General features: G+C 34.7%; 1 protein-coding gene across 1 annotated transcript in view; it reads right to left on the reverse strand.

Annotated features, from left to right (window-relative positions):
• RB1 (RB transcriptional corepressor 1) overlaps positions 1 to 13978 on the reverse strand; it is a 181798-nt gene that overhangs the window by 64955 nt on the left and 102865 nt on the right. The gene's annotated exons all lie outside the window — the stretch shown is intronic.

Consider the following 13978-nt stretch of genomic DNA (forward strand, 5'->3'; position numbering starts at 1 on the left):
AGAAAACTAATAAAATGTCATTTTGCTAAGTTTTTACTTAGCAAAAAAATAAAATACTACCATAGGTACATTTTAAAGGTGCACTTACATCACAGTCAAGAACTTACGTTTTAAGTATGTTAGGTCAGAGAAACACCAGAGATAGTGAAATATAGTACTTGGCATTTAGAAAGTAATATACAGTCACATGTTGCTTATGGTGCTTGCTTAGGTAATTATGTCATGCAAACCTCATAGTGTGTGCTTACACAACCCTAGAAGGTATACACTACTGTACACCTAGGTTTATATGGTATACCCTATTGCTTCTAGGCTACAAACCTATACAGCATGCTACTGTAAAGAATACTTTAGGCAACTGTAAAATAATGGTACTTGTGTATCTAAATATATCTCAACATAGAAATGGTACAGTAAAAATACAGTATGATAATCTTATGAGACAACCACCGTATATGTGGTCATTGACCAAAATGCTGTTATGTGATGCATGACTGTAAATATTTTCTTTTCCTTCACTCTTCTGGCCATTTTAAACCAAATATTGGACAGTTCAAAACATTATTTCAAGTAGGCAAGATGTTATTGTACGTAAAAGTGATTTATTAAGGACATAGTTCCTTTCATTATAAAGCAACAACTATAAGACCAAAAAACTAAACAAAACTATATTTTCATTTCCCTAAACATAAAAGGGGTATGGCTCTGAGGTATACTTTAGAAAAAAGTACCAAGTACACTAAAACTTTTTTATTATCCAACATATTCGTTTTTAAAAAAAATTCAGGCCGGGCACGGTGGCTCACACCTGTAATCCTAGCACTTTGGGTGGCTGAGGCAGGTGGATCATAAGGTCAAGAGATCAAGACCATCCTGGCCAACATGGTGAAACCCTGTCTCTACTAAAAATACAAAAATTAGCTGGGCATGGTGGCACATGCCTGTAGTCCCAGCTACTCGGGAGGCTGAGGCAGGAGAATCGCTTGAACCCAGGAGTCAGAGGTTGCAGTGAGCCAAGATTTCACCACTGCACTCCAGCTGGGCAACAGAGCAAGACTCAATATCAAAAAAAAAAAAAATTAAAAATAAAAAATCAAGCAGTTCTCCAAAGTTAACTAAAAAAGAAGGCCTTCTATTTAAGAAAAAGGACATGTAATTAAATTCAGCATCCAACCTATCCGATTTTTACTGTCTTAATCTTTCAAGTCCTGAATACAACTTGGACAAAAAATTCTTTTAAGACATAAATTTGATTTTGCTGTTCTCTAGGTTTGAGCTGTAATGATTTCAGAAAAACCACAATCATTTGCTAGACAGGTAAACCCATTTTCAATAAAATAACAGTGGGGGGTTTTATTTAGGGATCTATGTTTTCCTTTAGATAAACCTAAAGCAAAATACATCTTTAATGCCTTCAGCCCAGGAATTTCAGGCTACAGTGAGATATGATCACACCGCTGTACTTCAGTATGGACGACAGAGCAAGACCCTATCTCAAAAAATAATAATAATAATAAAGAAAGAAAAGAAAAATGCTTAGAAAAAAACCCCAAAACTAGTGAAGATACTAACCATGGTCCTTTATATACCAAGAGAAGTATATACATAATATAAGTGTGTTTTCTTCCATTGACTTAAAATTCCTTTATTTGATATCACACTTCAGTAAATAAAAATACAGTCTTTCTTAAACATACTGAGTTGAAAAGCAACTACCAATCTACCAATATGGGGCAAACGGGTGGAGAACACTCTGTAACTTTGAGATTTCTCGGAACTCTCCTCAGTTTAAAGATCTCAACTTAAGGCAAGATCGCAAAGCATGAATATAACTTTAAAATACAAGTAAAACAGTCATTAAATAGTTGTTATTACTACGTTCATAAAGAAACTTTTTGGTGTCTCTTGTCAACAGGAAGATAAATGAATCAAAAGTTTTGTAAGATTCTCCATAAAGCAATACATAACAGATAACAAACATAGTTTTCTCATCTAGAACTTCAAATACTGGGTAAATCTTACCTATGGGAAAAAAGTGTACCAGAACAAAATTTATTTTCCTTTGTTAGTGTTGTACTTTGTGGTAAATCATATATTCTGAGGGTTTTCTCTTCCCTTCCCCCTTTATTCAGAAAAACCTATATTAATATTAGAACTCTGATAATTTTACTTTTTATTACCTGAAAATGATAGCACTAAGCCCCCCTACAAAAACTGTGCCCACTGTTATTAACATTTTCATAAAACAGTAGATGATTTGACTAATCTTCCTTCCCACATTAACTCTCTTCAAAGGAACAGAGTAAGCTAAGAAAATTTTTCAGGTGTGGAAAAATGACTTTCCAGCATCCTAATAATTTCTGAACTTAGAAATCATCTTTTCTGAGAAAATATCAAGTACCTAGTTTTAAAAAAGCATAAAAATATGTGTATTTTTATTATGTGTATTATATATTTATATATAATATATTCACAGAAAATTAAACTGAACACACTACTTAAGGAGTTATCAACGAACCTTAATATTCTACGTTCAAAATGCTGAAAAGTAAATTGGAAATATAAATCCTAATTATAGATATTGGTATTTAAAGAAATTAGCCACTAAATTGAGAAATATAAAATAGAAAATGGAGCAAACTTCATATTCCCATCGGAGAAACATTTGGTTCATGAATGGTACATAGTTATCAAGAATCTGAAGCAATTCCTTTTTGGTCCTACAATTTTGGACACCTGATGAACCAAGTATTTTGTCTTTTGTCAATATATTAAGTTACTATTTCCAAGAAGAAGCTTTACTACTTTCCAGCACCTAAACTTTTTTAGTGCCTAAATGCCAATCCAACTCTGGATGTCACAAATGTTCTTAGTTGTGAATAAATTTTTGTGTAGAAACAATTTTATAAACAGTGCTTAGGCAGGGATGAAATCTTAAAGACTCCAAAAACAAACTTTTTGAAAAGCTTTTTGGGGCTTTCCTGAAAATTGAATTATCCATTTATAACATGGCTCCTAAGAAATAAATTACAAATTAAAAAGGGCTAATGAACAAACTTAAGAATGTAGAACATATTAATATCTAAACTGACCAGAGTATTTAATGATCAACAACATTACTTATTTAGCAACATTTTCCAGATATCAACATGTACATACTCCTAAGATCTCTAATTCTCAAATTTCTATTTTCTCTCTTTATCATTTTTACTTAATGTCAGACAGTTTTATAAAACTACAAAGAATGTCAATTAAACAAGGCAACAGACCAGATAATAAATGAATAGGAGATTAACATCAGGCAAACTTCTCTGTCTTTTTTATTACCTTAAAATGATAGCGTTAAGCCTCTCCCACCTTCCTGTCTTCCTGTCCCCAAAAGATTTACTATAATAACCTCTTAAAAGGGTACAAAATTACCTCTTTTATTGGAAAAGCAGTGTTAAAAACAGAATTCAAACAATAGAGCCCCAGAAGGGGTATAATTCAAAAATTTAATAATCAGTTTTCTCAAAACTTGATTTACTCATAGTAGATGTCAAGTGATTTTTAAAAATAAAAAAAGTTTAAGTAACTGTAAGAAACAATTATGTGTTGTATACTTACAGCAGAGTTACAGTTAATAGCCATGGGGTAAATGTGCTAAGTTCCATTATCATCCTATCAAAATGGCTTCTGGAACATTCACAACTTAGAACAGAAAGGGCCTGATGGTCATCTGATATAACTACATCTTAGGCTGAGGAAACTGAGGAACTATAAGACTAAGAGACACAATGTCACATAACAAATTAAGGTAGAGCCAGGGTAAGAACTCCGTTTGTTTGTTTTTTGTTTGTTTTTAATAGAAAGATGAGGTCTTGCTATATTGCCCAGGCTGGACTTGATAGCTGGGCTCAAGCAATCTTCCCAATTCAGCCTCTCAAGCAGCTGGGACTATAGGTGCAGGCCACTGCACCTGGCTGAACCCAGTTTCTTTGTTTTTACTCATCTAATTATTTAATGGTGGCAAGGCAAGCACCACAGGCAAAGGCCCTGTGAGAGAGAACTTGGATACTGAAAGGATTAAAACATTCAAAGTGGCTGGAGAAATAGGGCTGATATCTTACATGTACTTACAGGCCATGTTAAGACCACATTAAGTGCTGAGAAGCTGTGGAGAGTCCTCAAGAATTTTAAGGTAGGGGAAACATGATCAAATAAAGATTCGTCTGATACAGGGTAGAGATGTATTTGTCTTCAGCAAGAAAAGAAAAATAATCACAATAAGAACTATATTTATACAATTTAAAGGGCTCTTCTTATCTTTTTTTTTCTGATTTGTCCTTTCTCCCTTATTAAAATGGGAGAAATTCTTTTTTAAATGATGGTGATAATAGATGAGAAGACTATTTTAATGTCATTACTTGGCAAAATTTGGACAGCAGCTGTCATGGAGAAATTGCTACCCGGAATGAAAAATAGTACAAAACTTATGGATGGGATTTGGCAATATCTAACATACACATACACACACACATTAACCCTTTGACCCAACATTCTCTCTTCTAGGTATTTATCCTCAAGACACAATTTCATTTTATGAACATACACACACATAACACACACATACATACACACACACACACAGCTATTTATTGTGGTAATATTCAAAATTGCAAAAAACTGGAAACTATCTAGATGTCCAATCATAGAAAACTAGTTGAACAGACTGTAGTATATATACACAATACAGTACTATGCTGCCGTAATAATGAGAAATATCTCTATACGCTGATATGGAATGACTTCAAGAAGGTAGTGTTAAATAAAAAAAGCAAAGCATAAAAGAGTACACATAGTATGCCACCTTTTGTATAAGAAAAAGGCAAAATAAAACATGTATAACTGCTTATTTTTATAAAAAGAAACAGAGGAAAGATAAATCAAAATGCAAGGGTGAGGTGGGAAATGGGATAGAAGGAATATCAAAGAATATGACATTTTTCAGATTATACCTTTTTGTATAGTTACGACTTTGGGAAACATGTTAGTGTTTTATATGGGGTGTTGATAAACTTTCTTCTCAAGGAGTAGACAGTAAATATTTTAGGTTTGCAGGCTCTACTGACTTGCTGCAACTTCTCGACTCTGTACTGCAGTGCAAAAGCAGCTACAGACAATATATAAATGAAAAAAGTGGCTGTGTTACAATAAAATTTATGGTCTGTGGGCTGTGCATGCCATCTCCTGTTGCATGTAGTCAAAACTGTGGGCCAAGAAGGATGGGGGAAAAACACCTTAGAACTTCATTTATTTTAGTGTCTGGCACAAACCGGTCTCAATAATTAGAATGAATCTTAAAATTCTTCAAAAGCCCGAGGAAAAAAGGCAAATTTTCTTTCGTTAATGCACAAATTCATTATTACTCTTATTACTTCATTTATCAACTTTAAACTGTATTTGTTAAATTCCCACCATTTAGATGAGGTTATACAATTGCTAAAAGAAACCATTTTGTTGTTGAAGGCATTCTTTTTGAAACTATCTGATTTCTCATGTGGAATAAATATTTTCTGGGCTTGTTGCATCCTAGGATTTTTTGCATTTTTCTCCCTGCACTGGTGTGATGGTTTCACTCTTTATTAGGTCTCATGATTTCCCTTTTGTGGATTCTTTTTTCATTTTGTTAAAGCACATTCCCTAGTTATTTCATTTCAAAAGGACAGTCAAGAGATAAACATTCTGAGTCCTTGCATTTCCAAATTTCATTTTGCTGTCATATTTGACAAATTTTAGGTTATAAAATATCCAGTATTCCTAGTGAGAACTTCTGTGCTGATCTGGATCTCATTCCCATAAAATAACTTACTTTTTCTCTCTGGAAGCTTTTATAATTTTCTCATTATCTTTAGAATCCTGAATTTTTCGCTGGGTAGGGTGGCTCACGCCTGTAATCCCAGCACTTTGGGAGGCCGAGGCGGGCGGATCACGAAGTCAGGAATTTAAGACCAGGCTAACCAACATGGTGAAAATCCGTCTCTACTAAAAATACAAAACTTATCTGGGCGTGGTGTCACGCGCCTGTAATCCCAGCTACTCAGGAGGCTGAGGCAGGAGACTTGTTTGAACCCAGGAGGCAGAGGTTGCAGTGAGCCAAGATCACACCACTGCACTCCCGCTTGGGTGACAGAGCGAGACTGTCATAGGAAAAAAAAAAAAAGTATCCACATTCATTCATCATGCTCGGCACTATGGGTCCTTTCCATCTGAAGCCCCCTAGTTTTCATTAGTTTTGGAATTTTTTTTTTTTTTCTGTTATTTTTTATTATTTTCTCTCCTCCATTTTCTCTGGTCTTTCTTTTTTTTTTTTTTTTTTTTTTTTTTTTTTTGAGACGGAGTCTCGCTCTGTCGCCCAGGCGCCCAGGCTGGAGTGCAGTGGCCGGATCTCAGCTCACTGCAAGCTTCGCCTCCTGGGTTTACGCCATTCTCCTGCCTCAGCCTCCCGAGTAGCTGGGACTACAGGCACCCGCCACCTCGCCCGGCTAGTTTTTTTGTATTTTTTAGTAGAGACGGGGTTTCACCATGTTAGCCAGGATGGTCTCGATCTCCTGACCTCGTCATCCGCCCGTCTCGGCCTCCCAAAGTGCTGGGATTACAGGCTTGAGCCACCACGCCTGGCCTGGTCTTTCTTATGGTAATGAATAAATATTGAACTGAGGTACCTGAAAATATGAAAGTAAGGAACTATATAACCTACCAGTACAATAGTTGGTTGTATTTTCCTCCTAGGAAGAACTGCCTTTCCTATTTCTTTTTCTTTAGGTCTGTTACAGAAGTCTGGGTTTACTTCAGTTTCTGTTCTGCTTCTCTCTTTGGCACCATCAGGAAACCCTAGCCCTGTGTCTGCAAGTGTACACAAAATTTGAAGGTGGGGAAAGGCTTGTACCTGTATAGTTTATGCATTACACAACAGCATGGGGCTTTAGCCTAAACTGCATACCAAGCTTAGGGTTGCTCTGTCCAGATGGCATCTTTTTATAATTCATTAGTACAGAGGAAGGTGCTTTTTTTTCTTTTTTCTTTGAGACAGTGTCTCATTCTGTCACCCAGACTGGAATGCAGTAGCGCAGTCACGGCTCACTGCGGCCTCAACTTCCCAGGCTCAAGCAATCCTCCCACCTCAGCCTCCCAAGTATCTGGGACTACAGAGGTGCATTTTCTTTATTCTCATAGGCTGGCATGGCCTTAGATGGGGGACTGGTCCAGGTGTTTCATGTTCTTAAAATGTTGCTCACAAAATATAGTACCCAGTCCAGCAGCATCAGTATCACCTGGAAACATATCAGAAATACAAATTCTTGGACCCTACACTGGAAACTTTGTGACTGGGCCCAGCAATCTGTAATCTGTGTTTTAACAAGCCCTCCAGGTAATTTTGATGCATGTTCAAGTTTGAGGACCATTGCCAGACAGCACTTTAGAAAACCTTCCTGATTATTGCCCCACTCTCTGTATCTGCTACTTGGAGCTTGGGGGCTCTCTAAGACTCCCACTTCCACCAGTCCCCTTTCCTGGGGGTGTTGTGTGCTGTGGTTTTCTCTACTTTATTGTATCCACAATAGTCTTCATTTATTTTTTATACTAAAAAAAAAAGAATCAATTCCTCCACATCCCTCCATAGTTTTTCTGCTTCACAGTCTGAGTACTGCTGGGTTTCACTCCCCTGTGATATGTGTCTTTTTTGTCATTTCTGCAGGGTTTGCCGGGAGAAAGGAGGTAGAAGTGTGTGGTGAGTCTGCTATTCTGATGCGCTAAGTTCCAGTATCTCATTATAAATGAGAAATAGTCTCATTTTTAAAAGCAATTGCACAGTCCAAGTTACACAAAAAGTCATATTACTTAAGCCTTTTTACTGCTGCTAAAAAACAGCGAAGTGTTTTTACATCAAAACACAGGAGATCTTTACATTACTAACAACATAACCTTCAATTTAATTTTCTTTTAAAACTGATAATTTTCCAACTAATTTTACCAATTATTGTTAGCTCATATTTTAATAGGACATAAAACCTATGAGTCATAGGTTTTATATATAAAAAAGGTAAAAAGGTTTTATATATAGTACTTTATGAACAGAAGAAGTTTATTTAAATAAAAATGAATACTACTTAAGACTTGGCACTAAAAAATTATACCATTTGGTTTATATGTCATATAGGTAATGTTTGCTAATGGCCAAAATTATTGCACAAAAATTACTATACTTTATGCTTTGGTCTCATAAGACTTCCTGAGATGAAAAAGACTGAAACACACACGATTCAATACAATCTCAGCTACCTAAAACAAGGGGAAAAAATGGACATGCGTTTAAAGGAAAACAAAGCAAAGGACACATATAAATAGTTTCTCTAGGCCAAGAATGGTGGCTCATGACTAATCCCAGCACTTTGGGAGGCCAAAGCAATAGGATCACTTGAGTCTAGGAGTTTGAGACCAGCATGGGCAACAGCAAGACCCTGTCTCTACAAAGAATAAAAAAATTTAGCTGGGTGTGTTGGCTCACACCTGTAGTCACATCTACTAGGGAGGCCGAGGTGGGAGGATCACTTGAGCCCAAGAGTTCAAGACTTCAGTGAACTATGATTGTGTCATTGCACTCCAGCCTGGGAAAACAGAGTGAGACTCGTCTGTTAAAAAAAAAAAAAAAAAAAAAAAAAAAAAAAAAAAAAAAAAAAAAAAAGAGGGTTTTCTACAAGGGATTTCTTTACCACTCTCCGTCCCTTCCCCAGGCCATTTGTTCTGCATTGGAACTGAAATGTGCAAAAGTTTGTTTTCAGAAGACCCCATTAAAATATGTGGGTTCAACTAAATCAGATGCCAATCTAAAAGTGCATACTATTAAAAGTGCCCAATATTCATATGAAAAAGATAATGCAAAAAAATTATATTTTCAAGAACAGATAGTAAGTTCAGTATTGGATTAGGGTATCCTATGTTCATTTTTGTTTATGACTCATGTAAAAGACAAGTAATTTCATTTCTCCACCTTTTTCATCTTAATGTTTAAAAAAAAAAACTAAATGATAAAACCTAATATAAAAACTATCATTACTTAATATGTAAATGTAAAAACTTGCAGATAATTAAATTATCTTAAAATATGAAAAGGGCATAATGATAAAATGACCAGACTTAAAAGATAGCAAGACAGATTTATGTTAGTCTTTGAAGAATTCTTAAGGAATATAATCAAAGTCTTAAAGATAAATTTGTTGTTATATTTAGTGGAGATAAGAACACTGAAACGTAGCAAAGTAAGAAAAGGCTTTTTTGAAAAGGCTAAGAAACAAATCCAGCTGTTTCCTATTCTACATTTCCTTATCATGTTCTAAATCTAGCACTTACAGGAAGACACCAAAAATACCTTTGATATTTGGCCATTTCTGAGAAAAGTTGAAAATATGAAGAATCAATTAAGTACATTAATAACAACACCAAGGACCACAAATGTGTATGTTGAAACAGACTGGGTTGTGACAGTTCAGAGTTTTTAAAACATGCTATAAATATTTGGAAAAATGAAATGCCAAAAACTTGTTATATTTTATAATTAAAGGTAAGTAAGCTTAGATGATTTAAGAACAATTGCCTTAGAGTAGTTCTAAAATTTCAGTAAACTCAATAATTAATAACAGCCTTTTATTTCACTGCAGAAATTCAGAAGCTACACTAATTAGGATCGATTTCTTCTATTTCTCTTCTTTCTTTGTTGCATATCCAGAATTCCAGAGCTCTTCCTCACAATTCCAGTTAAGATATAAGTTTACAAACTGAAAATTTTAAAACTAAATTCAAGTAAATATCTAATATCATGACTCTTCATAAAATTCTCTGAATAAGAGTATATGTGCTTCCACCCCACAGGTTAGGTACAGAGAATATGTCCTAGCTATTCTTCTACCATTGCTACTTCCCTTCTTGTTTGTACTTGAACAGTGAACTAACACCACCCTCAGGGTAATTACTGACATGATTCATAACTAAAGCAATATGACAAATTCCAACTGCAATATAACAGTGAATACTTAACAACGCTGAAGTCCCACGATGCCTTTTCCCCCTGAACTTTTTCCATTTTGAGAAGGTGATGGGGGAGGAGGGGTGCTTCAAGAGCAGAGAAAAATTCTCTGTACTTATAATAAGACAAGATAAACAGGTTAATACTGTGTAACTGTATCCTCGGTTCTCTGTTCTTATGAAATTACTGCATAGTAGAGGAAAAGGAATGAAGGGTACTAACAATTAATTTTTATGTTTCTAATTACTATTCTCATAAACGCTCATTTATTCCTCACAAGTCTGAAAGTTATTCCTATTTTACATACAAGGAAACCTGAGATACAGAGACATAATTTGCTCAGAACCACACCAAAGCAAGTTACATGACATCTCTGGACCTCAGGTTTCTTTATCTATAAAATAGGGATAGCAATGTTTACACTTCCAGGCTTCTGTGAATATTAAGATCTGCTCACTCAAAGTCCAGGCCCTTTTTGCGATAGCATAGTAACACTCACAAACAGAAAAATACAAACACAGATAAAACATGAGCAAATAAACTAATAATGACAATGTACATACCAAACAGTAAACTAACATACACTACGAGGCAACATAGAGTCTAAAAGTATAGTCTCTGGAACCAGACAGCCTGGCTCTGTCACCAGCCAGTTTATAGTCTCTGGAACCAGACAAGTATAGTCTCTGGAACCAGACAATACTGGCTCTGTCACCAGCCAGTTTTGTGGACAAGGGAAAGTTTCTCCATCAGTGAAACAGTGGTGAGAGAATCTATTTCATAGAGTTGTGAGAAGTTATGAGTTAATACACCTAAGCACTTTTAATAGTACCTGTAATAGGACATATGCAAAAATATTACCTAATATTACTTCTACACTGAAATGTCACACACATAAATGAGAGTTATTTTGATGTTGGTCTATATGATTACCAGACAAGCTTCCAAAGAAGTAAGCAAGTGATGAGCACTACTTCCTAAAGGAAGTTTCTATGAGCTACCTACAGGACATTCCTGAGTTGTCAGATTTTTGTTTGTTTGTTTTTTATTTTTGGACATCCTTGAAATTCTTAGTCCCTTTTGCCAATTAATGAACAAAGAGAACGGGTAATGTGTATAATATGAATAGTGTGGTGGGGAGGAGTGACATGAATAGACAAGTTATGAATATTTCTCTACAGTAAACTGGCATTTTTTCATGTGTCAGAGTGTTTTAAAATTAAAGAAGGGGATAGATACATAGAGAAAAGAATAGACTTAGGGATCAGACATATGACTCAGGTACTAGAAGTTACTTGAGCAAGGTTTAGAAATGAAAAGGATTTTATGTTTAAAATCATAAATAGGCTACCTGCATTGATTTATAATAGTTATTTCAGTTTCTTTAGATTTTCTTATTGTTGTCCTTTTTAAACATATGAGAACCCACATGAAAACCCATTTAATGCCTTATTAATCCTTAACAATGATGAAAAAGAAATAGAGTTATTTTATTACACTGAGCTTATATTCCTAGATCTTTAAGCAATCATCTAATTACATTTCATATGTAGCATATCCTTGCTACGTTTCAGTAGATGATTATTCATGAGTTAAATTACTATCCTTTTTCTGTTTGTATTCTTTCTGCTTATCTATCTTAAAATTTTTGTAGATTATTAGTTCACTGGCAGAAAAATAATGTCACCATAAAATATTTATTTCTAAGATACTGCCGTCTTTTATTTTCCCTTCTTTGTCGTTACATTTTTTCATTCATATAGAAGATGACTTCAGGCATACCTGGAATCTTTTACTAAAAACAGAGAAAGAGTAAAACAACAAAAACCTCAGGTCTAATGTTTCAGTCTATGAAAACAATCTTGACGTCCATTTTCTCTCACCCCTCCCCTTGAAAGTTGATCCAAATACCTAATTTCAACCTATATTATTATGGATTCTGAAAACACTTATAGTAAAGTCTCATTTCTAGGAGTTGCATGAATGAAACATATATGCATATTAGCATTTACTTTTATAATATAGTTTGCTCATTTTTGTAAAGTCTTCTTTTAATCCTTCTTTCTGAGGAATAAATCAGACCAATAGTCACAGTGCACTGCACAAAGGAGCTAGTCAACAAATGTTACTTTTCCCTTTCTTGTTACTAATTAGCTCCTAGGCAAAACACTTCTCTTCTTACTCAAGATAAAAAATACACATATATATTATGCTTTCACTTAGAATAAAATTAACTTACTATTTATATTGCTCTCTTTATACTGTCCCATATGCCTGACTATATATTATAGAGGTAATACAAACAGCGTGAATGGTTCAACAGAAATAATGTAGTACAGTGACAGAGCCCTTTACTGGAAACCAGTATGGAATTTGGAATCAAACCACTATGAGTTCAAATGCCAACTGGGTGATCTTAGACAAACTACTTAAAGAGAGCTGATGATCTGTTCTAGGGAAGTGTAATGAAACAGATTCTTAAAATAATAATATAATAAATATGAGAAACAGCTTTAAAAAAATTACAGGACTCATCAAATATTGAGAAAGAAAAGGAGAAAATGCTCAGTATTTAAGCCTGGATGATTTGAAAAGTAAAAAAAAGACATAGTGGGAAGCAGAGTTGCGTTTAGAACAAGCTAAATAATTTCAGTTTTGAATAATGAAGTCAAGTCTCCTAAATCACTTGAGAAACTAGTATTTAGCTGTGGAAGTCAAGGGCAAAGCTATATTAGGAATACCTGGGTCAGAGTGAGAAAGGTTAAAGCTTTAGCTATGTTTTCAGAATTGAATTTTTAAAAATTAAAATGAAATGTTTCCTCTTTCTGGCAAAGAACAGTAAATACATGGTTATTTTAAGTAATTCATGAGAAGCTTTTAAAAATATAGCATAATTACTTTATCATTATATTAGCATGGCTGTTGTGTAAAAGTATATATGGCATCATACCGCTTCACTGTCCTGATCCATGCTTTTAAAAAGCGTTAAATGTGGCTTAATCATTATCTTACAATTAACTTGCCTTCCTGAGTTGTAGCTCTCAGTAAAATATAACTTAAAACAAATAATGTCTAATGGTAAATACTTAAAATACTTCTGCAAAGTGCACCAAAGGTTAATGACCCACCATACAAACATACAATAGATATCCTTTTTGGTTTTTTGAGAGCCACAGACTGTTCTCCCTTTTGTGTTTGCTTCCTGTCAATATTGACATTTCAAAAGAATACCAAAAAAGCTTAAAATTTTGTTTATAAGTTTGTTAATAAATCAGGACTCTAAAACCATGGGCTATTCATTACAAATTGTACTTATACATAAAATGACCCTTGATTTAAATTTGAAGAAATAATTTGAAAGATATATTTTAAATATTTTCTCTTTTTTTATTATACTTTAAGTTCTAGGATACATGTGCAGAACGTGCAGGTTTGTTACATAGGTACACACATGCCATGGTGATTTGCTGCACCCATCAACCCATCATCTACACTAGGTATTTCTCCTAATGCTATCCCTCCCTTAGACCCCCACCGCCTGACAGGCCCCGGTGTGTGATGTTCCCCTCCATGTGTCCATGTGTTGTCATTGTTCAACTTTAACTTATGAGTGAAAACATGCATTGTTTGGTTTTCTCTTCCTGTGTTAGTTTGCTGAGAATGATGGTTTCCAGTTTTATCCATGTCCCTGCAAAGGACATGAACTCATCCTTTTTTATGGCTGCATAGTATTCCATGGAGTATATGTGCCAAGTTTTCTTTATCTAGTCTACCATTGATAGGCATTTGGGTTGGTTTCAAGTCTTTGCTATTGTGAATAGTGCTGCAATAAACATATGTGTGCATGTTCTTTTTAGTAGAATGATTTATAATCCTTTAGGTATATACTCAGTAATGGGATTACTGGGTCAAATG

The sequence above is a fragment of the Trachypithecus francoisi genome, unplaced genomic scaffold (assembly GCF_009764315.1).
Source record: "Trachypithecus francoisi isolate TF-2019V2 unplaced genomic scaffold, Tfra_2.0 Lachesis_group18, whole genome shotgun sequence".
Lineage (NCBI taxonomy): Eukaryota > Metazoa > Chordata > Mammalia > Primates > Cercopithecidae > Trachypithecus > Trachypithecus francoisi.